This window comes from Centruroides vittatus, unplaced genomic scaffold, assembly GCF_030686945.1.
Source record: "Centruroides vittatus isolate TY-2023 unplaced genomic scaffold, ASM3068694v2 contig_17, whole genome shotgun sequence".
Classification (NCBI taxonomy): domain Eukaryota; kingdom Metazoa; phylum Arthropoda; class Arachnida; order Scorpiones; family Buthidae; genus Centruroides; species Centruroides vittatus.
The window spans coordinates 678,811-705,185 of record NW_027121033.1 but is presented as its reverse complement, the minus strand read 5'-3'; the positions used below and the strand labels follow the sequence as shown (position 1 = coordinate 705,185).

General features: G+C 37.9%; 1 long non-coding RNA gene across 1 annotated transcript in view; it reads right to left on the bottom strand.

Moving 5' to 3' along the window:
• LOC136969082 (uncharacterized) overlaps window positions 1–24,123 on the bottom strand; it is a 43,859-nt gene extending 19,736 nt beyond the window's left edge. Inside the window, exon 1 of the long non-coding RNA XR_010879755.1 lies at window positions 23,835–24,123. This is a non-coding gene — a long non-coding RNA (uncharacterized lncRNA). The remainder of the gene's footprint in view (window positions 1–23,834) is intronic.
• Between the last annotated feature and the right edge of the window lie 2,252 nt (window positions 24,124–26,375).

Genomic DNA, 26,375 nt, shown 5'->3' with positions numbered 1-26,375 from the left:
TCTGTGTATAATTTTGGTGTTTACGCAGTGTTTCTGTGTCTATTAATTTAAGTATCCACGCTTTTCTGTATAGAATTTTGGTGTTTTTAGTTAGTAGTGTTTCTATGCCTACTGGTTTAAATATCCCAAACTTTCCGAGTATAATTTCGGTGTTTTCAGTCGGTTAGTAATACTTCTGTGTACAATTGTGTTACCTATCCTCCACTTTCGCACCGTTTTTCTACGCTTCGTACCGCTTTACCTGTGTTTTCTACGCTGTATTTTCGCGCAAAAAAACCCCAATTTTCCGCGCTGTTTCTGGGGGATAACAACAAAACACCTTAGCACACAAACGCGTGCGTCTAAATTCGCGTTATCAATCACTATTTATCTGACAGGGGTCGGTAATTTGTGTAATTTCTTTCCGTATTTTTATTATTATTATTACTCTTTTTTCTTCCTTCTGAAAAATCTATCGGTAACGGGGATGTGTACCCCTATTCAGATGCAAATCCCTGTTCAGATGGATGTGTACCCCTATTCAGATGCAAATTTCGATCTATATGTAACAAAACTTGCTGGAAATGATATGGCTGCCTGCGAACTGACGGAGCGTACAGTTGACAAAAATACGGCGCCGGCTGTTACTATGGCAACGCATTTAGGCACAGCTGAGCCAGAGTAGAGTAGGTAACGAGCCTTGACACTTTGTCGTACTTCATTGGTTAATACAGACAGCCAGTCAGCCATGATGCAGGGAGATGAGGGGGGGTTGTAATTGTGCAGCACGATCCATCTGCACACACATAACGGATCACGCGATATTGTAACTAATCTTTTTATATAGGCTACGTGAAGAAGGGGGGGAGAAAACAACGGTACACGTGGTTTTCTGATAGTTTGATGCCAATCTTAAAGCTGCTGTGAGGGGTTGGCTGTGGCCGATACACGTTCGAAAGTAGTGTCATCAACCCAGAAACCCTCCCTAACAGAAGTTCTGTATGGTTTTTAATATCGTTGGTCGTTATTAACAGGTGTTATTGGCCTTGAAATCTGGGGTGACCGGATTGCGCGTTTTCTCGTGCCCCCGAAGCAGAAAATGTGGGCCCTGTACGACCCGCGCGAGGGACGAATTTTTTGCGCTGTTCCCAAAGCAGGTGTTGGGTGTATTCCGCGACTGTGGGAGGTTATTCCCTGATAGAAGAGGGTGGCACTTCACAATATCTCCCCCCGCACACATCTAAACACGACACAATGCCCTCCGGGTGATTCTATACATTTTTTTTCTCTTCCACCCCACAACACTGCAGATGATAAAGTTTCCCACCGCATTGTGTACGCACGAGAACATACCTGAGATTTTAAGTATTAGTGAGAAATGCGTTCTACGCGCGCGCGCGCTCGTATGGAGGGTGCGCGTTATGTACGGTGTTAAATGAGGATGCTGCATCATCGAAACTATAATAGGACCTTGCCTATAGCCCTCCCGAAAATATAAAATGGTGCCAAAAAAACAAGGTGTAACTCCTAAAAAAGGGCATTTACCCAACCCCGTAGGGGTGTAGCAGTTATCGAAAGTAAAAAGGCTCGATTTATGCCTTTCGCTCCTCCCTGAGAGTGTTTTGGCAAGCGATCAAGGGCTCGATTTAGCGTTCAGACCTTATATATATATAATATATATATAAATCCCTCCCTACCCTACAAAAGTCCCGATATTCCTGAAAATGTCCTGGCACCGCACCAGAAGGCAGTGGGGGATTTTTCACCACTCCAAACTGTGTAGGAGGGGGTTCGGACCCTAAACAAAAAGACAATCCACTTATAAATAAATTTTCTAGAATGTAATTAGTGTCTTAATGGAACTAAATTAAGTTTGAACTATATTAGAACCCTCGTCCTATTTGGTAACTATTAAGAGACTGTTTGGTGCCAAGTTTTGGCAACTGTTTAACGGGGATTACACTCACTTGTTTCGTTCTGTCGGGAGATTATCCGGTTATTTATGTACTCTACACCCCTCCAGCGTAACCAAATCGGTCCGTGCGCAATTATTTTGCATTAAAAAAAGGGCCATTCTTCTAGTTTATCTGATGTGTTCCTCTTCTCGCGCGTGACACCGGCAACGGTGGTGTAATTACCGAACTTAATTTATCTGGGTGTACGTAGAAGCGAAGGCTGCACGACTTTTATTAGTAGAAAACCTTTATATATTGTTACGACTTCCCCGTAACGTAACGTTCGGCGCGTATATCGCGTATAATGCGCACCCGTTACGCACGTAATTATGTGTAAATGCGTGTAGAATGCGTATCGCGTTACTGCCTAACCTTTACATAACGGTGTCGTGTTACGTACCGTATTCGTGTAGTGCGGTGAAACGATAAACTGAGTGTGTATATGCACGCGTGCTTCCTTAAATACGTACTGTAAGGCCGTTTTTTCTCGCTCGAAACACTAGAAAACGGTAGATGTGGCGGGTGAATTACACAATTTAACCTCTCTCCCTCTCCCACGTACAGGTAACACTTTACAGTTTACCTCTACGTAGGAGTACACCTCTATAGAAGTAAATTAATTAGAGAGGAGGTTAGTTTTTACAGTTTACAGTACAGTAGTGTGTAATGTATAGGTAGAGGGTACAGAGTATGAAGTGTAGATACAGTGCAGATTATACTGTATCGATAGAGTGTAAATTACTGCATCGAGTAGAGGATATAGAACAGTGTATTTATCCTTATACACAATCTACACTTTCGCACTTTGGCTTATGAACGGGATAGAAGGCCTTTTAAGCGACGAGAGGAGGGCCTAGCGCGCGGAGGCCTTCTAAATTAACTGTCAGGGAACAGGAATTACTCACCATCCGAGGGGGGACTCCGCCATAAAGCAATCTTTGGCGTACGGGGGAAAGACTGGCAGGAGGGGTGGAAAAAGTAAGATAATGGTTATGTCGCAGCCGGTGGCAAAAATGGCTTTACAACTCGGACATGTAATGTTTCATTTACATAATCACCCCTCATAAACTTGGAGATTTCCGTACAAGATTCCTAAAACTAATGAACTACGTCAGCGCGGACACTTCCCCAGGGCGAAGTTTGACTGAAAAGAACCCCCCACCGTCGAGCTGCCACACGATAATGCAAACTGCAGAAGACTGCAGATAGCGAGTGCAGTTGTAGTACAGTACAGTACAGTACGTCCGCCTGTTCGTACTCTACCCGCGTTATCTACTTCTCTGGTGTAATTACGCATACGGAGACGGGGGGTTGCGGGGCTTGTAAATATGACGTCTCGCGAGACTTTAAAGGGAAGAAAACGAGTTAAATCTCGTTTACGACCGAAGCATTTTTTCCTCTCCTCCCCCTACAATTTGTTACTTGTCAAAAGTTCCGTTTTAGAAACTGATTCATTGTTAGTCTATGGAAAGAAGTTTTGGTGCATTGCTTAATGAGGGGGAACGTTTTTTGCGCCCGGCTCAATGGGATGCGTCCAGTCTTTTGTGCGTTAGGAAACGGGGTGAAGTTGCCATTTATTACACAAACCGACGAGTTAAACAGTAGGAAAGGGCTGTTCGGACACGAAAAATCGACGGAAGGGCCTGGAAGGGAGCTTGGAAGGTGGCAAAAAAAAGGAAAACCTCTGTATACTCTACACATAGAGAGTGTAGAGGAGAGGTTTTTTCTTCCTTCGACACAAAAATAAGACCCGAAAGGGCGAAAAAGCGAGGCCAGAGCGCCATATCCTCCCCTAGTTTCAAGCGAATTTGGAAGGGGCACCACCCCACGCTTCCACGCAACCGGAAGACGTTCGGCGGGTAGATTTGGGAGCGAAAAACGCATTATTCTATGCGTAGAATGGAGGGGAAGCGAAATAAACGAGTGCAGACTTCTCGTCAAGAAGCGAGATTCCGTCTACGCCCGTTCGCGCCTTTAATAATCCCCGTTTAATAGGGCCGTAATAGAGTACGAAGCCCAAGAGGGGGGCGAATGGAAATTGGCTGGAGACGGGGAGGAGCGAAGGAGGAAGAATTTGCACACAAAAGCAACGGGTCGTCCCAAATCAGGTTAAAGATCCTATGGGGGAGAGGATGAGTCACGCGGCTTCCAATTTAGTGTCCGTGTGGTTTAGTGCGCACTGATTAACGGATTAATCGCCGGACGGGGTTGGCAACGCTTCTGACCCCGAGTTTGACATTGACTGAGTGTTGCCACTTCCCCGACATTCATTCACTTTCTCTCTTTAAATGGAATATATTAAGGACGAACCCCCCAAACTCTTACACTTTCCCGATGAAGGACTGCGCTCTTTCCCCTTTCCTTTTGTTCTAAAGGGCAAAATACACGGGACTGACCCCTCCGGTAGTGTGTTTTTGCCCCGAATTTCGTAACTTGCAGCTAGAATCTGGTGGAGTGGACGTTCATTTAGGGTTCTAAACAATACTTAAGACACTTCTCGAATAAAGGGTTGCACCCTCTTCTGTTCTAAACTACGAAAGATCCTTCTAGTAGTGTATTTTTGCTCAAAATTCAAAATTCCCTAACTTTGAGCTAGAATTTCGTGGAATAAGTGTTAGTTTAGGATGTTAGAAGATCCCTAACTAAGGGTTGCACCCTCCTCTTTCATTCTAAACAGTACCTTTCTAATTGCGTATTTTTGCTCTAGGCCCCCCCCCAAACGGCTCGACTTTTAAGCACAATCTCGTAGGGTAATTGCTAATTTCGGGGTGTTAAACAATACTTAGACACACTCTAATGAAGGATCGCACTCTCTCCTTCATTTGAGAGGTGTCTAAGTATTGTTTAGAACCCCAAATCTGTTCTAAACGGTAAAGGATGCGAGATTGACCCCTCTAGTAGCGTATTTTTGCTCTAAATCCCATAACTTGGAGCTAGAATCTGTTAATTAGGGGTGTTAAACAATACTTACACCCTCTCCTTTTGTTCTAAACAGTGAAAGATGCGAGACCGACCCTTCCAAAAGTCCATTTTCTGCTCCAAACTGCTAAAAATTCCCCATAATTCGGGATGTTAAACAATACTTTTCCCTATTCTCCAGCGGGTTAGAAAGAGGATAAAGGCCCACCCTAAATAAACACAACAGAATTAAAGGAAAGAAAAGAAAGAAAAAATATGCCAAACCCTACAAAAGAGTGCCTTGATCTGGAGCGGAGGTATCAATTACCTGTAGTAATCGTAGGTGTGTCTGAAAAGTCGCTAAAAGGAGGGCCGATCTACGTCTAGAATATTCAAAATATCGCTTATAAGAACCCTAATTTAGGGCAGGGATATCAGGAACGAAAGCTGTGACGTTTGAACCAGATAGGGGATGACGAGATACCTTGTAAAAGTATCGAATTACGCGCGAGTAAGGCTGCTAGGTATATAAACGAACACGCAAAACCCCTCGTACAAACGAGGACCCCCTAACCTCCTACAAACGAACAGGTGTTTAAGACCCCCCCCCGATGTACAGCTGTGAGCCCAATTTGTTTTCTTAGGTGGCCCTATCTAATGTGGGGTGTGGCGAGGTAGGTTATAAAACCTGATTCTAGAGCGGGGTGTAGGGGGGTATGGCTTATCAGAAACGTTATACAGAGTGTCGCTCGTAAGAGCCTTATCGAAAACAACGTGACCACGATACCCCGATTTAGGAAAAGGATAGAAATTATCGTTTACAACGCTCGATTAGGTTGAAATTCATTAGAAAATTTCAGTGGTTAGCGTCAGAAATTACACTGGAACGTGCCGTTTTTCTGTATTATGGTGCTCGATGCCCGTTTTTAAAGGGTTTAATTGTATTTTGAGGAATTTTTTTACCTGAAAATTGATATTTTTGTGGGTCTTTTAAGTGTTTTATACGTGTAGATGCGTCAAAAACGTAGTAAAACACGAGATTTTACTATAAAATTGTGGTTATTTTTAGATTCCGGACATCTTTGACGCTTAATTCATACAGAAATGCCCATTTTGTGGAGATTTTTTCACTTAAAATTTATATTTCTATTAAAAAAACACCGAAAAATTCATATTTATGGGTATTTCAGATGTTTTATACGCTTGCCTACGCCAAAATTACAGTAAAATACGACAATTGCAGGTGTTTTTTTTAGATTTTCGACATTTCTGGACGTTCATCTCACCCATAAATGCCAATTTTTGTCGAATTTAATTATATTTTGGTGGATTTTCATTAGAAAAAACCAGTAAAATTAATATTTAAGGAAATTTTATTTGTTTTACGCGCTCGAACACACGTAGGTTGGTCAAAAACACAGCAAAACACGAGAATTTCCTGGAGAATTTTTTTGGATTTCCGACATCTTTAGGTACTTAATTCGTACATAAATGCCGACTTTTATGGGTTTCTTACATTTCTTACATTAAAAAATGCGATTAGAAAACATCCTTAAAGGGGATTGCGCGATTAGGCAGTCGCGTTTTGTCACCCGATTGCAGATTTTTGCTCTTCTCTGATGCAACTTTGCTGCATGATGCAAAGAAATTGGGTCATTTACAGGAAATTCGACGTATTTTCCAGTGTTCTAGTGTAATTTTACGCGCGCGCGCAACTGACAATTCGCACGTAAGCTAATTCCTACTTTAGGGTAGCGCTCCACCGTATAATAGGGCAAAGGGCAATCCTCTAAATTAAGCCTTGTTGCAGATTATTATTATTTTTTCTAATCCTGATAAATCCGGCAATTAGTAGAGAGGATTGTGTTTCGAGACGATCCAACGTCATACAGGATTCCTACGTGTCTAAATAAATCCTTGATTTATCGAGTTGTGTGTGACGTAGGATTTGTATGAAGTGTATCAATTTATGGCCCTTTCTATGGATTTATATATATATATATATATATATATATATATATATATATATATTTATTTATTTATTTAGGGTGTTAGCTTGGATGCACGTGCATTAGTAGGGTGAGGAGGATGCTATCGATCCTCAGTGATGAGGATGTTGATGAGGTGTTTGTTCGTTATGGCCTTACGAGGTTATTGATGAGGATGGTTAGTGTGAGCTAAATTTCGTCTTTACCACAGTACTTTTGGGCAAATTGTTTGTAAATTGGGCAAATTTTAAGGCCTTTCGAAGGCCCTACCGTTATCTATTACAGATAAGCAAATTCAATTGTAAAAACTAATATTTTACTTCACAATGGCCCCCTATACCCTTCGTAGGGACAATTATAGCAATTTTTAACTTATTGCTTATAGATTTGCACGTATTTAATAAAATTTACAGCGTTATAAAGGGGTTTTATACTTGTTAATTTATAAGTTTTTGCCCTGTAGAATACTGTTACTATACAGGAGTGTGCCCCTCCAGTAAATATTTAAGCTACTTTATACCATAATTTCCAAGTTTATATTTTTGCTTTCTGGCAGAGTTTAGAGGCTTAGAAGTGTTATTCTCTTAATTTTCTGAGCCTAGATCGAATTATAATGTCAAAATCGTTAGCATTTAGAAGGGCATTAAACGTCTCCTGGCATTAGTTAGAGTTAGACTTTACTCATGTGAAACTTTTCTACATATTTTACACCTTACTTTTTTGATATTTAAACTCTAAATAAGGCTGTTCAGGCTGTTAAGACTGTCAATCAGATCTTTCTCGGCCTTAGATTTTTCAGAATGAAATCCTTAATATTATATTCTGCATCCGGAGTCTTAAAAATCTAAACTCAATCTGGTGACTTTAGCATCAGAAGGGTCTTCTAAATTTGAGATTTAGTTCCTAAACAATAAATCTAATCGAACAACATCTATAACCTTAATTAAACAACAAAATCTACAACAATAAACTAATTAAACTTAATAACCAATATCGAAAATGGTGAAGCAACAACAACAAATTTAAACAACACAACTTAAATAAAAATACTAATAAAGGCAGCCATTTCTTCTAATTTAAGCAACGAAAGCAACAACAGCAACAACAACAACAACAACAACAACAACCTAATCGACTAATCAAACAACAACACCGTAAACCCGTAGTAAAACAACACCGAAAACACCAACAACTTAATGAACTCTGATCAAACAACACAAAAAAAAACCAATGAAATCTAATCAAACTACACCAAAAAGCTAATGAAATCTGTTGAAACAACAACAACAATCTAATCAAATAACAACAATGAAAACACCAACAATCCAAACAATCCTAATCAAACAACACCACCAACAACCACTTAATCGAGCTGAAACAGCACCAAACCATCCAAACAACTTCTAATCCAAGCCTGAATTTAAACAGCTACGACTCGATCATACAACAACACTAATTATAAAAGAAGCGACACGGTCCAATTACAAAACATTTTTATCACCCCCAATCAAGTGGGGGGCCGTAAACACCGAAAGACAAAGGAGTAATATCATCACCTCCAAGGTCGCATTAAACAGTAAATATCCCTAGAACCAGGAATTTTAGAAGGATTTTGCCAAGGAGGAGGCTTAAGAATGGGTTTAAACACGAGAAAAATAGAGCTGAGTAAACGACGAAAATAAACTCCGTCTCTAATTAGATTGGTTAGAACTTAATCTAATCTTTATTGTAATTTACTCGTGTTCTTTAACTGCGATAATTTGCTGTGGATAATCGCCTCCGAAAAAAGCAATTAGGTCAAGTTAGACCCCGTTACGAAATTGCTTCCACGATCATTTACGCAATTTATTCCCTAATTTGTTCAAATTCGAGCGTTTGGGGGCCCGAAAGTCGGTTCACCGCCAGTTAACTGACTTTAGGGTCGAAGCTTACGTCAACGCGTACGTGACAAAACCGCATTATGACGAAACGTCACGTGCCATAATCAAAAACGCCGAACGTTTCGTAACGGGCTAAACGATGACGATGTTAACGTGTGACGCAACACAGAGAAGAATATTGCTGGTTTCGCGTGAATTCTTACGTCCCTTTTAATTCGGTTCCTTTATCGCGCGCGCTAGAATCGAATTTTGGAAACGTCTCCTTACACCCGTCCTATTTATAACGCGCGAGCTTCGAGGCGGGTTAAGATTGTGATTTATCGGGCTAATTATTTGTGATATGTTGGTTAATTACGATTTCAGATAAGTTCTGTAAGCGCAGTTCTAGATTTGTACCGTCGGGGGAAGAGTGCAAGAGTGCAATTACGAGATTCGTAAATAGCAAAAGTACTAAGAAACTGTTTCAAAGCGACGAGTAGTGTGTGGGGAAAATGATAACCTCCCTTTTAAAGGATCTTTAGGCCCTTTCCAAGGGGCCTACAGACTTTTTTATAACTCCCTTCTAACGAGCTAACAGAGTTTTTGTTTGGCTTTGCACACAGAGACCCTTATGTAACCCTTCCTAAAGAAACAATAGAGTTTTTTGTTGGCCTTCCGCAACGGGTCCCTTTAAAAATATGAATGGCCCTAAAGAAATTCTCATACTAAACTAGTGTAGTTACTGTAAGGCCTAGAGAGGGAGCCAACAGAAGCCATTTTCTGGTGGCTCACGTGTAAAATCTAATGTTCATTTATATATTTTTATGGTTTTCGGAGGGTTAAGGCCTCAATCTGTTAGTGGGCCTAGCCCCATCTCATTTCACCCATTGTTTTCAGATCGGAATTGGGTTGAGGGGCTGGAAGGAATCGTCTCAAAAGATTTATAAAGCCTTATGTAGCACAATTAAGGAGGCCTCTAGAATTATCATACAGTACTTACAAGATAGATTGAGGCCCAAAAATGAAAATAATAGTAATTTTAAGATTTAAGAAATGCTATTTTTATAAACAGAACTCCAAATAAGGGCCTGAATTAGCTAAGGCCTTTAAACGCAGGGCCTAACTGCGTTTTATATCTCTAATTCTTCCCATAAATCTGTGCACGAAGTGGGAGGAACTTTTTGGGGAAAGATGCTTCTCGATACGATCCATGAAGGTGCCATTTTAAGGCTTAAAGTGGCATTAAATAACTGTCCTGAGGGATTGTTGCAGATCGAAGTGTTAAGTATAGAGAATAAAGAACAAGAGAATATTCAATGCGATCTCAAGGCCTGTATCGTTATAAATATAGGACAATTAGATGCTGTAACAATGATCTCATCCTCGACTGAATCGTATTTCACACTAAAAGAATCGTACAAAATTCAAGGGAAATCCCTCAAAGTCGGGGAATTTTATAATAAAAACATCTTATAAAATTCAAGAAAGATTCCTCAAAGTAGGAAATTCTGACCTAAAAAATTATATAAAGTTTTTAAAAAATCCCTGAAAGTTGGGGATTTTTCATTAAAAACATTGTAAAATTCAAGAAAAATCCCTCAAAGTTGAGGAGTTTACGTTAGAAACATCGCATAAAATTCAGGAAAAATCCCTGAAAGTCTTCATCAATTTCTTGAATGGGAAAAAAACTCCATTTCTCACTCGGGAGGAGAATTTAGGTTTTTCCCATTCCCCCTACACCATTTGGTGTCGTGCAAACCCCCCCAATCGTGCTAACAATAAATTATCGATAATCAACGTTTGGTTTAAAACGTCCGACCAACGAGACGACAAAAACGGGTTTTATTTAAGCGCTAAATCGCGTTCTGAAAGTTACTAAAAATGGATAAACACTGTTATCAAACACTTCCTACCCTCCCCGGAATCGAACGAGCGTCTCGGACAGACAACTTTTAGGTGCTTGAACTCATTTGCATTCGTTCGAGAAACATTAACCTTTAGTCGAACGTGTCCATTAATTTCGGCCCATTTCTATTTTGGAACGCTCCTTTAAGTGTAAACTTTAGCATCCTCCTAAATCTTCTTCCTGCTTCAGAAAATAATAAGCAGACTCCTAAATCCCGGTCTTCATCCCGAGAAGTTCATCCCTTTGAGTGCCACGAACCTTACCCCCAAATCTCTTTGCTAATAAGAAAAAGTAAAGTCAGACCTCGATGTAGCGCCCCCTATACGGCGTCAAACGGATCCTCTTAGATATAAAATACGATATGTTTACGATTTTACCTTGCACACGACATAAATCAACGTGTCTTTCCTGGCGCTATATAGAGGTTTGGCTGTATACTTATTAGTAATAAATCTTTGTAGAGAATGTCTTAGTTCGCAATGAATTTTAAGGGTTGTAAACGAAATTTTTAATTAAGAAACGATCATAAACAGTCAAACCTCAATATAGCACCCTTCCGTACAGTGCACGAACGTATCTTCCTCTTAAATATTAAATACAATGAATGCTTAGGGTTCTGTGTATTACTAAATGCACGATTTTACATTGCAAAGGGCATTGTTATCACCAAATCACGTGTGACTTCCGTGGCGCTATACAGAGGCTTAAGTGATCTGGGAGCAAGCGTCTTACAACAGAAACAAAGGGATGACCTTCGTAGAATGAAGACCTTAGTTCACGTATGCTTATCAAGTAAAAAAGAAAAACCACAAACGATAGCATATACAGCCAAACCTCGATACAATGCCATCATTTGTTCGGCTCCGAAACGGGCGCTAAACCGAAGCATCTCGAACAATTAACAATAATAACAATCAGGCCTGAAACAAGCAAAGAATAATATCGGCAAACCACGCGACTTTCAAATTCTAACTCCGAACTCGCTCTTAGTGTTTGTTCTAGACGCTTCGATTTGGAGCCAATTGGTTCCGAAACCGGCGCTAAACCGAAGCACCTCGAACAGCAGCAATAATAATATGAAACAGCGAGGTTTTCAAGAGAGTAGTGCATCGGAAAACCACGTAACTTTCGAACTCCGAACTCGCTCTAAGTGTTGTATACGCTTCGTTTTAGCGCCAGATCGGCGCTAAATCGAGGTTATTAATTTAAGAAAAGAAGGAAAAGAAAACAAAAACAAATAGGTTACAGCTCGACATCTGTCGGCTTTGTATTTACGACTGTCGAGGGAGATGACACAAACAAACAAAAAATGGTATCGATATGAATAAGCGTTAGATGATGATTCACGGATCATCGTCCAACTGTAATACACAGATTTATGTCGTTAAAAAGTGGATACATTTAAATTAATATTTATACATTTTTTCCATTTTGCCATCGTTTTACCGGGGTATGACCCGTTAAAGTGACGCCTGCTTTATTTTAATGAAGAATCGAACCGGAAATTTCGACACTCCGTTTTGTTTCGTTTCGGCAGCTTCTTCGACTTGAATCACTGATGACGATACGAAAAGGCTCTACCGTATCGTTTACTTTTGGGTGGTAGGGCCTACGCGCTAGCGATTAATTTTATCCACTATCCTGCTTGACTGTCCTAAATTATTTACTTGTAAGTTGAATATTAAGGCCCGTGTGATGTTAATTGTTAACTTATAGGCCCTATTATCGAGTATAGTAGGGCCCGTACATTGGGAATTAATTTTATCGACTATCCTGTTCAATTACCTTTCTTAGATTATGCAACTTATAAGTCGAATATTTAAGGGCCTAAGCGTAATACCAAATAATGGGGCCTAATTTTAACATAAATCGAATATTACGCTCCCAGGAGCCTTATAACGACAATTTTTATGGTTTTTTTTTTAGGATCTCTCTATGCAAACTTCACTTCACTCAACCTTTCAGGAATAACTTAATCACTGAAATCTTCCCCGAAATTATTTAGGTGTTCTAGATCAGTCACTTTCCTATATTATTTTAGGGATATACAATAACAAAAGTGTCCCGAAATTTCCCTAGGCATCACTGGAATTCCTGAAATTCGTGTTGGTTCCGAAACACAATTGAAATATTTCATCCTTTATCTAGATTAGGAGCGACATTCAATGACTATTTTTAATACTATAAATACAAATTATTCTAGATTTTTCTACAATTCTGTAGCAGCACCACTTAAAATCTCCTGCGTCAGGCTATTGGATCATTTAAACTTAGCAATAATCGTGTTCGCTTGAAATACAGGGAGTCAATAAACGAAAATATCTCACATATAGAAGCGTTGCCTGTAACATGCTCTAATTGTTAATCATAACAAATTCCTTCATATCCCCTTCGATTAATCTCTAAAGAGATAAACACCGGCCGATGTTTACCCGTGTTCTTTTTGTGTCAATAGCTGGCGCCTACGGGGAAGTGTCTCTTCGCTTATTTAACATATAAATTGCCGCTTTGGGGGGGGTTTGGACACCCTTAAGACCCATTTCGAGTGTGTGTGTGATGTCGAAGATCTGTCTCGATCACGTGGCCCGTGATTGATTGCGTCACACTCTAGTTGAGTGATAAAATTATCCAGAAAGGTATTGGGGGAGGAATTAAGTTGACGAAACGTATTCAGTCTGACGGAAATTTTTAATAACTTCGAATTTCAAAATGTGTATTTTTTCGTATTATTTCGGCCCGTTTTTTATATGCTTCTGTAAGCGACTGTCGCATGTCGACATTCTTACGTCTTTCACGCGTCGATATGTGCCTATTATGGTGATTACTTTTGCAAAATTTTACGCGAATTTTCCCTTAAATCGTTCTGTTTATCGAAGTTTTTCTGGAAAATTTAAGCTTCTAACGGTAATTTTTAGCGATTCAGACGAGTTTCGAGTGCGTACGAGCTTGTTTTTAGCGGTATTTTCTGCGAAATTCGAGCTTATTAAGCTAATTTTTAGCGATTTAAAAGCTTCTACAATTGACGTTCACGCTGTTTCGGTGGGTTTTGTTTTTTGTTTTTTTTGGAGAAATTTATGCAAATTTCATTTAAATTACCCAACTTTCCAAGTTTTTCTAGCGAACTGAAGGTTCTACCAGTGATTTTTCGATCGTTTCACGCGACTACCGTGTCGAATTCTCGATTTTCGAGCCGATTTTAGTAGTGTTTGTGACAACTTCAATTTAAATTCATCGTTTTTACGAATTTATCTGATGTTTTCCCACGAATTGAAACCGCTAAACGGCCATTACCTACAGGATTTTGACTCTAAATATACCTGTTTACAGCATCGATTCTTTGTTTTTCTTTTTGGTTTTTTTTGTTTTTTTTAGTTTTTGGCAATAAAAAGTGCCGAAAAACTGATGTAATCTGTAAGAGATAAAACTTTACAGGAGCGTAAGATTTTACAGGCCTAGATAGAAATTTTACCTCTTTACTAATCGCTAAATTTACGCATTCAATCGACCGAGACTTCTATTTTTCGCCGTTTACTTCCTTGATACAGCGTTTCGTTTTCCGTTTTTTTGTTCTTTATCTTTTGCACGTTCTTCGTTACTCCAGAAACCAAAAAAGGGCCATTCGCACGTCAGAAACACGAGAAAACACGAAAAATTCAGCCGAAACACAGGAAAAAATCATATTCAAGATACGAGTAAAATCACATCCGAAACACGTAAAATCTCTAAAATTCCATCTAAAACACTAGAAAATCCCAAAAGTCCATCCGAAACACGAGTAAACCCCGAAATTCCATCTGAAACACGAGTAATCCCCCAAAATTCCACCCGAAACGCCCAGAAAGCTCATCCTTTATGGAACTAAAACCTGAAATTCACCCCTCCCCATAACAAAAGTAAAACTTAAAATTTAAATTAAAATAAAAAGAGATTTTTTTATGACATAAAGGAAATGTTTTTTCCGCTACAAAAGGAATTTTTTTCCAACCCAAGAAAAAGGAATATCCGCTACAGGAAATGACGTCAGAATTATCTCGGATTTAAACAGCGATAATAAAAAAATATATATTATATTTTCTTCCTTTCTATGCACATAAAGAAAGTAAAATATATATATATACATTATATATATATATTATCATTACCACGTTTGATATTTATTGAAAGGAATCACGACCGGTTGGGGGCGGGAAATTAGCGAAAAATTTCACGAGATGACCCTCTGACCCTAATGTTATCGCAGAGGTCGACCCCACATTTTTACCTGCTCGACCTGCCCAACGCTAGGATGATAGGGTTATCAGCGTGTAGTCTCGCCATCCACCCATACGTGTCATTCTGTACGCGACACGTCTGTCCGACACGCATTACGCCAGTCAGTCCCGATGTAAAGAAATTCCCATTAAAGTCGAACGAAACGGAAGAAATTCGGGTTTGTGGGACCAAAAATACGCGAGAAGTAAATCCCGTTTATGGACCCTTTAAGCCGATTGCTACGACCGTAAATCAAATTTTCTCCCTTCCCCATCTCGCCAAAATCGAGTAATTTACTTCAATTTAAAATTAAAAAAAAAGTATTGGCCAATCACCACGCGGGAATTTTTAAATTTTTAAAACGGTCGACCAATCGGAATTTTTAAACTTTTTTTGCAAAAATCGACCAATCACAATAAAGGAATTTTTAAATTAGAAAAGATCGACCAATCACATTGAAGGAGTTTTTAAATTAAAAAAAAGATCGACCAATCACAATTCAGAAATAATTTTAAAACAGTAGACAAATTACAATACAGAAATGGTTAAAAAAAATCTTTTCAAGTCCAGCCGATGGCAGTACACGACTTTAAAAATAATTTTAATAATCAATTAATTTACAATACAAGAATTAAAAAATAATAATCAATTAATCACAATAAAGCTGTTTAAAATAAAAAAAGAAAAAAGAAAAAAATTCGACCAATCACGAGCGCGAAATCTCCATGAAGAACCAATAAGAGCACGGGATTAATTCAAAATTTAAATTAACGAACATCAACTCGGCGCCCAATTTTTTAAAAAATCGAGTAACTAATGAAACAATCGAAATCGATTATTTAAAAAATTTAAAATTCTAACGGTCGACCAATGAAGAGTGGCGGTTATTTTTGAATTTAAAAATAAATGCATACGTGCTTGTGTTTAATGATTTATTACTTAAAATAGTTTATAATTCCGGAAAGACCCCGATATAACGGAAACACGCGGTGGATGCAATCAGTCGTTCTTAACTTGCGCAATTTAAAAAAATAAAATAAAATAAAATAAAATAAATAAATAAATGAAGAGAAACAAAGAAAGATTAGAATCTAAAACCTTATTCAGCCTTAAAAAGAGGGAAATAAAAGCAGAGAGGGGAGTCATTTTATATATTTCTGACATTTTTAACACACAACAAGGATAATTAATCATAGAGCAGTTTGTTTATCTTTGTCTGATTGACATCCTTGGCCAACAAGTTTTATGTACTTTCCCCCCTATTTACCGGCGAAATATTGTTTATTTTTAAAACATTAAATTATTTCCAAATAAATTATTGTTTTAACTAACAACGTTTAAAAATAATTAACTTTTTCGGTAATTAAATTGAGGAGAGAAAACAAATTAATAAGGTTATTTCGGTTCAATTTAAGTCTTGCTGCTGTTATTCTAACATTGAATACATTTTTAATCAATTTTTTTCTTCAAATACAGTCGAACCTCCGATTACAGACACCTCCCAACGGCGGCCACTTGCTATTTTTTTTTGTTTGTATGTTTCACGAATTTCTTTTTTAAAGAAAATAACCTGTAAACAACGGACACTTTTATGTACCCGTAAAAGGCCGTTGTTCACAGGTTCGACAGTAAATATTTTGATATATTTTTTTCTGTATTTTCTGTCATCGATTTCGAAAATTCGAATTCTGTAGCCTCATTGATTCATTTTGAAATTTTTTCGATTCAAAAATTTAAAATACGCGGCTCATTCGCTAAATTTGAAATATTGAAGATTTGAAAATTCAAACTTTCAAGTCTCATTGGTTGAATTCGAAATTTTGTCATCTCATTGGTTGCTTTTTTATTGAAATTCAAATTTAAAAATTTAAATAGTAATAAAACCGAAATTTCGGTATTTTATTGCTTTGTAAACTCCCATTTCACCGACAATTTTTAAAACTGGATTTAACGAACCGTTTCTTAACATATCTCTGCTGCTGTATCGGAAGATGTGATTGGCTCCTTACAACTTCATCACAGCTCTATGACCTCAAACAGCTTGTGTGACTAGTTGAACACGTGCAAGTGTCTGAACCGAAATCGAAACGAATATACGAAGTGATGGAAGAAAAATTATAGGGAAAAACCTACACTCGATTTTAACTCAAACTTTAGTGTAGCCTCTTTAAGTCATGGGTTCGTGCCTGGCCAAGTGAGTTATTTCTAAGGGTTTTTTCGCGTGTCTAACACCTAAATAGGGGCCAGTTCTCCCTGGAGACACCCCCCGCTAGATCGTCCACGGGCCTTACCCCATCAATCAAAATTCAAATCCGTTACAAACTTCAAACCCTAAAATTAAGTTTAGCGCCCTTATTTAAAACTTAATTTAATTATTACGCTGAAATATAATTGTGTTTACAGTCCTTCACTCGAAAATTTTAAAAGCTTTATCAATTCTATTCTCTATAACGGTAATTTAAAGAGACAGGCCTGAGAAGTTTTAAATTTATTCTTATATAGGGCACTGTATTGTTTAAGAACGCATTTTCCCACACAAACAAACCCGAGGATGCATTCTACCAACCTTCAATCACACAGAAAAAGTACAGAGATGAGTTAAAACACAAACAACAATAGACGTCATTAATCACTAAAATAAAAGAATATAAGCAAAGATGGCAGCGTGTTTTCTAGTTCACATCTCAACACAGCAAAGAAGAAGAAGAGTAATAATAATAAATAATAATAAAAAACACGGGACTATCTTTGAAGATCTTACACATCCAATATAGAAGTTTTAAATGTCACCACATGTCTTCTTAACTGGCATATGGAATGTGAATGCGATATGCACCACATACACTAACTAAAATGTGGAACACCAAATACACCAGAGAGAACAATAGGTTCATTTACGGCTCCACGGACATATTTGTGTAAATTTGATTAAATTTTTAACGTCTTTGTGCAGACAGAATGATTATAAAAATAATAAAGTGGTGTCTTTTAAAGAAAAAACACCTGCCGCTGGATTTATATCGGATGATCGATAGGAGTTAAACAATAAAAATGCACAATGACTAAACAGGGAAACATCAGAAATGACATCTGTAAAACGAAGCCTGATACGGAAATTATGTATAGAAAAAAAACGGTTTAAACAAAAAACACGGACGGATATATCCAAGTGTGACGTTAAAAAAATGGCTATCGTAGCATCTGCACCTATTGTAAAGGAGTACAAAGCACTTAACTGACTCGTTCCAGAAAAAAGTCAAGGTTACACACCTCCGAAATTATATTATAAAGGCGATTACTCTTACAAGATCCCTACTTTATAATTAAATCAGATACAACAACAACAACCCCCCTCACAAACACACACTTATCTCGACCCATCACCTAAAAATGGGCCTGTAGACAGAAGCTAAGTTACAGTAAGTCACTTTTCTCATCAACATGTAATTAATAATCGCCCCTACGGGATGGGTTAAGTATGGCGACCACGTATTTTAAGTGTGAGAGGACTTGAAAGTAAATTACAGCGTAGTTTGAAATTATGGGCAATGGCCACATACCCGACAGGTTGGTCTAACCCACAACACTAATTTATTTGCTGTACCGCTGATGAAATATGTTTAGAGGAAGAGGAGTTGTTAAGGCCGCCATTTTTTTTTTCTTCTTATTCTTCGCCCCCTTCTCCCTATTTTAATATTCCCTTTGCATTTTATAAGGACGAGCGGCACCGTCGCGAAATTACTTTCAAACTAAGTGTAAGGCCTTAATAATACAGTTTACTGTGGCCCGACACGAGTGATGTGTGCAAGAACTCAAGCCAGGCCCGAAGAAGGTAGGTCAAGGAAGGGTTAAATTGTAATTTCCAGTCGAATCCATTAAAGGTGCGGTTATGGCTGCCCTACTTAGTTTTTTTTAATGTTTAATCTTTATGTTCTACTCATTGTTAGGGCGTTCGGTTAGGTCAGCAGTTTCCAGATTGGTAACGCGATTGATTTTACTTCCCCCTTGTTAAGGCCGCGCGTAAGAGTGACGCCACCCCCCCAGAAATCAGACTCGAATTTCACTCCCGTAATTGGATTCCGTTAAATATACCCCATTAAAATGCTAACCGTGTTATGGTGACACGCATGATGCACTTGACCATGGCCATTCTTAATTTCTCTCTTAGCTGTGGCAAAATAATCAGAACCTATTATTAATGTGTGCGGGGGGCACGCCAGCCGTGGGAACGTTACTTACACCCCGGCCTACACACACAGAGTTAGATAACATGTATTTATTCGAAACCTTTGGGGAGGGGGGAGAATAACGCCGCCTTTCCGCGCGCTCCACCCCCCACCCGTGTTTCTCCATTACGTAAACGGCTACGACGAATTACCGGTTATTTTTCCCACCCAATCTATACGAATAACACAGTACGTGCTATTTGAACTACACGGTTTTGCATCCGCCTCCTGTTCTGAGAGTTCCTAAATTTGGACATTCCAAGATTCTCCCCGTGTTTACAGCTAAGCCGATAAAAATAAGTCGGCTTTTTCTTGCCATTCAGATCGACAGAACGTATCGAATTTGCCATTCGCACTTTCATATAACGCCAGAATTAAAGAGGAAGGAAAAAAATATATTCCCTGTTCTAGTTATTGAAGTGATGTGCGGCCTTCCCTAACGGTCCCCCCTCCTGACTATTTTTTCCCTCTTCCTAAACACACTACAGGGGAAAAAATAAAATTTAAAAAAAAATGGCGTGAATTGTAACACACTTTCTACCGTACTTCTTACATAGGGGAGTGATTTACACCAACTCCTAATAGGTTGAAATGTAAGGAATTTGACAAACTAGCTGTCTTTGTGAAAACCTAGAGATAGATGTAATGTCAGATAGTGACAGCTGAAAAGTGAGGAAATATCCAAGTCAGAAGAGGGGTGTGGAGGGTGCTACTTCATTGCTGGTGCCATTAAGCTTTGTTGATACAGTAAATTACACACGGCGATGATTACTAGGCACTTCTACTTCGTCCGTCGTTGGGGATTAATTCGATGGGATCCCAGAGGATGCACAGATTAATACAATTCCTCCTCTATAATTATATAAATTCTGTTTAGTTTCCAACTTTGAATGCTCGGTATTTACGAGTTAAAACACTTAAAAAGCTGAACCTTCCCAGCATTCTTTATTTGTTTCCATCCCTAATAACCTTTACGTCTCCGGATTTGTTCGGCAGATATTAAGAAATTTGGGGACCATATTTCCCAAATCGATTGTCCGATTTTCCTGAAAATTTCTAGAAACGTTTCCCCCTCGCAAGCACGCCTCCCTGAAAAATTTCACAAATTTTGACAAAAGGCCTGGGAGTTATCAAGCTTCAAATTGGACCAACAAAATCGTGCCCCGCACTCAACAGGGGAAAAAAGACTCATTTTCACGACGTTTCGAGGCCCTCCGTATCCGAAAATGTAAAAATATTGGGGCCCCTCTGTTAGGCGGGAGGGTAAAAAATTCCTGTTTAATTAATTAATAAAGGGGCATAATGCTCTACCGACCGGCGAGCTGTTTCTTCCCTCGTTATACCGTTTTCATTGTTAAACGTACTGAGGGATAAACAATCCTATACTGTTTGTACGCCAGTTGTTGCACTAGGGGTATCAATTTTACCATGTTTTTTTTGCTTCTCTCCTTTGATAAATAACTCTACCGCTGCAAAAAGTTGTCACTCTACGTTGTTATTTTTAAATAGAGAAGAGTAAAAGAGTTATGCCTTCATTCTTTCTGTCTATACCCCTCTCTTCCAACCACGAGACGTTCTATTTTGTACTTTAATTCTTACTCACAATTATTTTAGTTTCGCTTTTCACATAGAAGTGAAACTAAAATATTAAATAAAAAAAAAGACGTTATGAATTTCCCTTGTTAATTGTAGAAAATTACAGTATTTCAGTTTAGGCCAGAGAACACGTGCGAATTAACAATTAAACAATGATTTACGGACGAGTTTCTTGAAAATAATAGCTAAGTGGAGCCCGTTCTGCAGCGAAATTTCATGAAAAGTGAAAATAATTAACTTAATTTAATGTATTGTGAATTTCACCCTCGCAAAATACGGCGCGAAATGGTTAAAAGTTGCCGAATTTACGGAGAATTTCGTCTAAAAATTATATAATTTGTAAGTGAAATTCAGAGTCAATTTCGGAAATTTTTAGTGATTTCGTTTCGTATCTTGTGAGGGCGAATTTCGAAATAAATTTCATCCTCACGAAATACGAAATGGAATCGATTAAAATTGCCGAATTTACCGAGAATTTCACCCTAAAAGTGAAGAAAAGTCAGCAATTTAGGGCCTAAATCTTAATTTTATAGCGAAATTTCGTAAAGAATTTCGAAATGAATTTCACCCTAAAAAAGTACGAAATGAAATCCTAAAATATGCCGAATTTCATCTGAAAAGTGGATAAATTAAATCCATAATTTATAACAAAATTTCATACAGAATGAAGCACGAAATGAAATAATAAAAGCGAATATTTTACTGAGAATTTCACTCCCACAGAATGCAAAATTAAGTGATTAAACTGTCAAATTTCTCGAGAATTTTATACAAAAAATAAACGAAAAATTGTATAAATTAAAACTCAATTTCACGTTAACAAGTGAAGTGACAAACCGACTAAAATTTTAATTTTCCCGAGAATTTCATCTCACAAAATACGAAATAAACTGATTAAATTGTCGCATTTATTGAGAATTTCACTCGAAATGAACGAAATGACAGAGAAATTTCGCTTTAACGAAAGAAGAGCGAGACAAAAATGTAGTGTAATAAATAATTAAAGTCCCGATAATAATGCAGCAAAAATAAATATTTACAAATTTACTGTGAACTTCACCCAGAAAAAAAAAAAAAAAAATATATATATATATATACAGATGAAAGTGAGTCATTTTAATTTCACTTTTTCATAGTAAAGTTACACATGTATAGAAACACGAGAGTAATCAAATAAAATTTCGATTTTACTATATATTTCCACGACTAGAAAACGCGAGACCCGCCAATTAGCCTAAACTGTTGTATCATTGAGAATTTCACTCGAAAACGACAGACGAAATTGAGAAATTTCAATGACAGTATTATAATTAAATTCTCCACACCGGACTGAAACACTAAAATCTCGAATTTTATATACGTAAAGAAATGAAAACTGTTCATTTATTATAAATTTTGCTCATAAAGAACTGGCGAAATTACTCTTTCTACAGAAAAATTTCATTTGTTATGTCGATTTCACTGTAGATTCCTTAGTAAACTTCTGTAAATCCCACAAGTAAACTTCCACACACATAAAGCACACTGTACAACACTGTACAACACGTAAAACACACACACACACACAACGTAGAACACATAAAATACATACAATACAAGAAACAAAAACACATAATAACAATACCTCTACAACAACACAAAATACAACACACAGACACACAACACATAAGAAAACAATTAAAAGATTCAATTAATAACAAATTTCATTCGATGAAATCGAATGAAATCATTAAATTGTCGAATATGTTACAACTTTCAGAGAAAAGTGTAACTAAAATAATTAAAAATTCCCATTTCATAACTCGGTTCAATCGAGCGGAAGAAATGAAACGAAAATAAAAACAGCAATTTAAATACTTTCGAGTTAGAAATATAAAATCCCCATTTTTTAAACACAAAATCCTCAATTGTTATCAAGAAAAATACCTGATAAGATATATATATATCTTATCAGGTATTTATATATATATATAAATATAAGTATGATAAATCAAAACCTCACACAATAAATGCAATTAAAACTTTTTATCTCGTAGATAAAGAAACACGTGATTAAACGAGATTAAACTAGAATTTATTATTAAAACATCGGCATGTGATTCGATCAAGTGTTAAATTCACTTAAAATACAGCAAATAACAGAAGAAAAGTTAGTGTGGGACGTGTCCTTTCGAGTCCTTTACACAAATTAGAGGTGAAATAATTAAAAATGTATCGTTCTGTATTAAAAAAACACTACTAAAACCTCTCGCTTCCACCCCGTACGGTGTTAAAAAAAAAAAAAAACGTGCTGTTTACATTCTTCCAAGCGGTAATATGTTATATACAGTGTTTCCTAACTTTCAACGTTATGTCCGGTGTACTTACGTTAGTTAAGAAATGAGTATAGAGAATGCCATTTATTTCTTTACAGTTAGGGGTGACTGAGACTGTCTTCCCATTCGCACACCCCCACATCGATGCGAGCTATATAACAGTAAAGTTATTATAACAATACGGAAAAGTGTGATCGAAATACCGACCCGAACGTAAACAGATATGACAAGGGAACACGTGTAACATGTCACGTACAATTCGACAGATTTCCACACCATAATAGCGAATTTTCCCGCCAGATGGAGGCACTAAAACGACCCCCGCAAATTATTTAATACATTTTTTACATTTTTTTAAAGCGGGAAATTGTAAAACGGTGTCTAAAATTAACATGCGTGTCAGGGAATTTAATTAGAATATTTTAGGGAGGGAAAAATCTCGGAAAAAAGTAAAAGGGGGTGAGGTTATAACAATAAATTTAATACCGTGCAGTTCGTGTAACATAGTTACGAATGCATAAATATTTTTAGAGGGGAAATATTTACGTCGTGTAAGTGTTTATTTTGATTTTAAATAGATATGCCCGGCCGTCCGGACGGTTTATGTACGGTAAGACAGAAGAGAGGACGAGGAACTTGTACACAAAATCAGGATAATCCGCAAGATCATTATCTAATCATGTGATTAGCGAACACGCATGTTCCGCTCGCCTCTTCGTAACCGCTAACACCTACACGTGTTATAAAGGGTTAATTTTTGCGGATATTTCTTAGTAAAAACACACAACACACGGCTCGACCTCCGGTGTTCGGAGGGAGCTCGAGAGTAAATAAAAGAAAATAGTTTGCTTTCTAACTTACCTGCTTTAGAGCATCGTCCCCCCTGTCTTCTTCCACTTAAGAGAATAATGAAAAGACTGAAGCAGAAAATGGTATAGGTTATACTGAGTCAGTTGCTGATACTGAGTCAGAAAATAATGTCCACGCCCCTATCTGAATAACACAGCATTCTATGTATAGGACCTGAGTCAAACCTGTTGACTGCCAGAATGACCCTTACGTACTGAGTCCGTATGGAAAGAATTCCAAGACTTCCAGCGATGACTCAAAACATGACTCTTCTACGAGTAACGTGACGTCATTTGTTATGGAGGAATTAGTTGAGTAGATGAGAGGTTGATTTTCTATAAATATAAACGAGAATGTATTAGAAAAAACTGTCCAGTTTAATACTATAAATGGACGTTACCGGTCTAAGATTACTTCCACCCCAGAAATTTATCGAGTTGTAACCGGTGTTAAGTAATGTGATTAAGGATTTAGACCGATAAAATTGTAGTGTTTACATCGATATATTCGCCATCTTGTCAATTCTGGTGTAATTCTTAATGAGATCTTATTGTCAGGATGCTTTATTAACCTTGGAAGGGTGTCTAGAAGCTATTGATAACGTGTGAAAGAGATCATTCACCAAGGACAGTACGTGACTGAGAAAACACAGCAGAAAAAACGCCTGCAAATTTCGAATTATGACCGAAAAGGACGGCGTAACGTCGAGAATTTCGGCACCGTTTTCTCAGCCAGAACAGAATTAGTATAATACAATATACCCAATAGGCCAGACCCCGATCCAATCGATAAAAGTCAACAATGGGCCCGTTTTCATCGGCTACAAAACTAAGGGGTGAACAAGCAATTAAGGAACGTGGCACACGTGACCGTCTATTCTTATAGCCGATTAGAAGAAAGTCGGCAATGTGTTTCGGGACATTGGTGTAAGAATGCCGGTACGAAAATCAACCTCGAAACGTCATTAATGTATCTGGATGCCCTCCAAGACATCTACCCCAATCGGTAGCACAAACAAACAGAGCTTGTTATCATTACTCCAGGTATTCTTTTGTGTACGTGCCGCTGCCGAGTGTCGTTTTAATCCCTCGATACGATTCCTCCGTTTCTAAAAAGGTGTTTGAGCGAGCGTGCCAGCAACGGTTGCCCCGTAATTCAACCATACCAACAGCTCATTTACCTTCACCCCTTTTAGAGTTAGCTCGCGAGGTGTAGACCTAACTTTTAATACGCTCCATTGTTTCGATTATAAAACATACACATGCTTAATTATGCAGTGTGGAACAATTAAAAAATTAATTAGGGGGTAGGGAGAGGTAACACTCGCAAGTCATAAGCCCGACGATTACGTCACGTTGACCTTGAACGGACGAGTTGATGGTGAAGAGGGGAGTTAAGATGAATGATTCCATCCGATGAGTCACGGTTGATGCGACTGTTGCCAAAATTTTTCGCTGTACGACGTGTCCTATCTTCGTTATAAACAGTTTTCTAGTCCTTGATCTGTAAGTTAAGAGAAAATAGAATCGAGAAAAGACTGTAATGCGGTCGGGCTTCAACCAACAGCCACTTGTTACCAAGGGTGGCTTTCCCTGACTACCTAAAAATGGGGAACCACCTAGTGACTCATACCTGGAGATAAATGGCAATAATAAGAATTTCCGGCGTCTTTTCTCCTCCGCATTTCCGATTTCCACTTCCGTCATCACCCTAGAAAAAAAGGGTGTGGAGCGAATTAGTGACGTCATCGCTTTTAAATCTTATTCCTTTCCGGGGGAGGGGAGAAAATTGAGCAAAGGGTTCTTTTTGCCCCACAGTTTAGCCAAGTCGTTCTTGCTGTCACCTGTTGTATCGTTTAGAGGTGTTAATCGTGCTTACTCCCCCCGTAGTGCCATTAGAAATGGCGGAAATCTGTTTTTTAAATTCGAAATTAGAATCAGAACGGCATAAACGAGCATTAAAAGGGTGTTAATTATGAAATAGAATAAGAGGGAGAAAAAGAGAACAAAATAAACAAACGTCTAAAAATAACGGCGTTAAATAAAAAAGTTAACAGGTTTATTTTTATCGAGTGAAGGTAATTTTAATTATCTTTTAGATAATAATTATCGCCGCTATCACTTTTAAATTTTAAAATAAACAACGAAATTAAATAATAACCGTTTTAAAAGGACAAAAACCGAAACGAATTTTTTGAAATTTTAAATCGGCCAATCACGTCGCTACCATCAAATCAAAAGACGAAATTTGAATTCATAACGACCAATAAAACCACGCGCCTGATAGTTTTAAATTTAAATCGACGAATCACGTCGCTTCCATTAAATCAGAGGCGAAATTTGAATTTAAAAAGGACCAATGGAATCGCGCACCCGATAATTTAAATATTTCAAGGATACTTGCAAAAAATTCTGGTTAAATGCTATAGCATTTTCGGATCATCTCGCTCATTTGAAGCTAGTTAGGTCCTGTTACTAATTATCATCCGGTAAGATAATTATAATTATATTTAAAAATTACTCAACAGATGGCAATAAGCGTGGATGAAAGGGT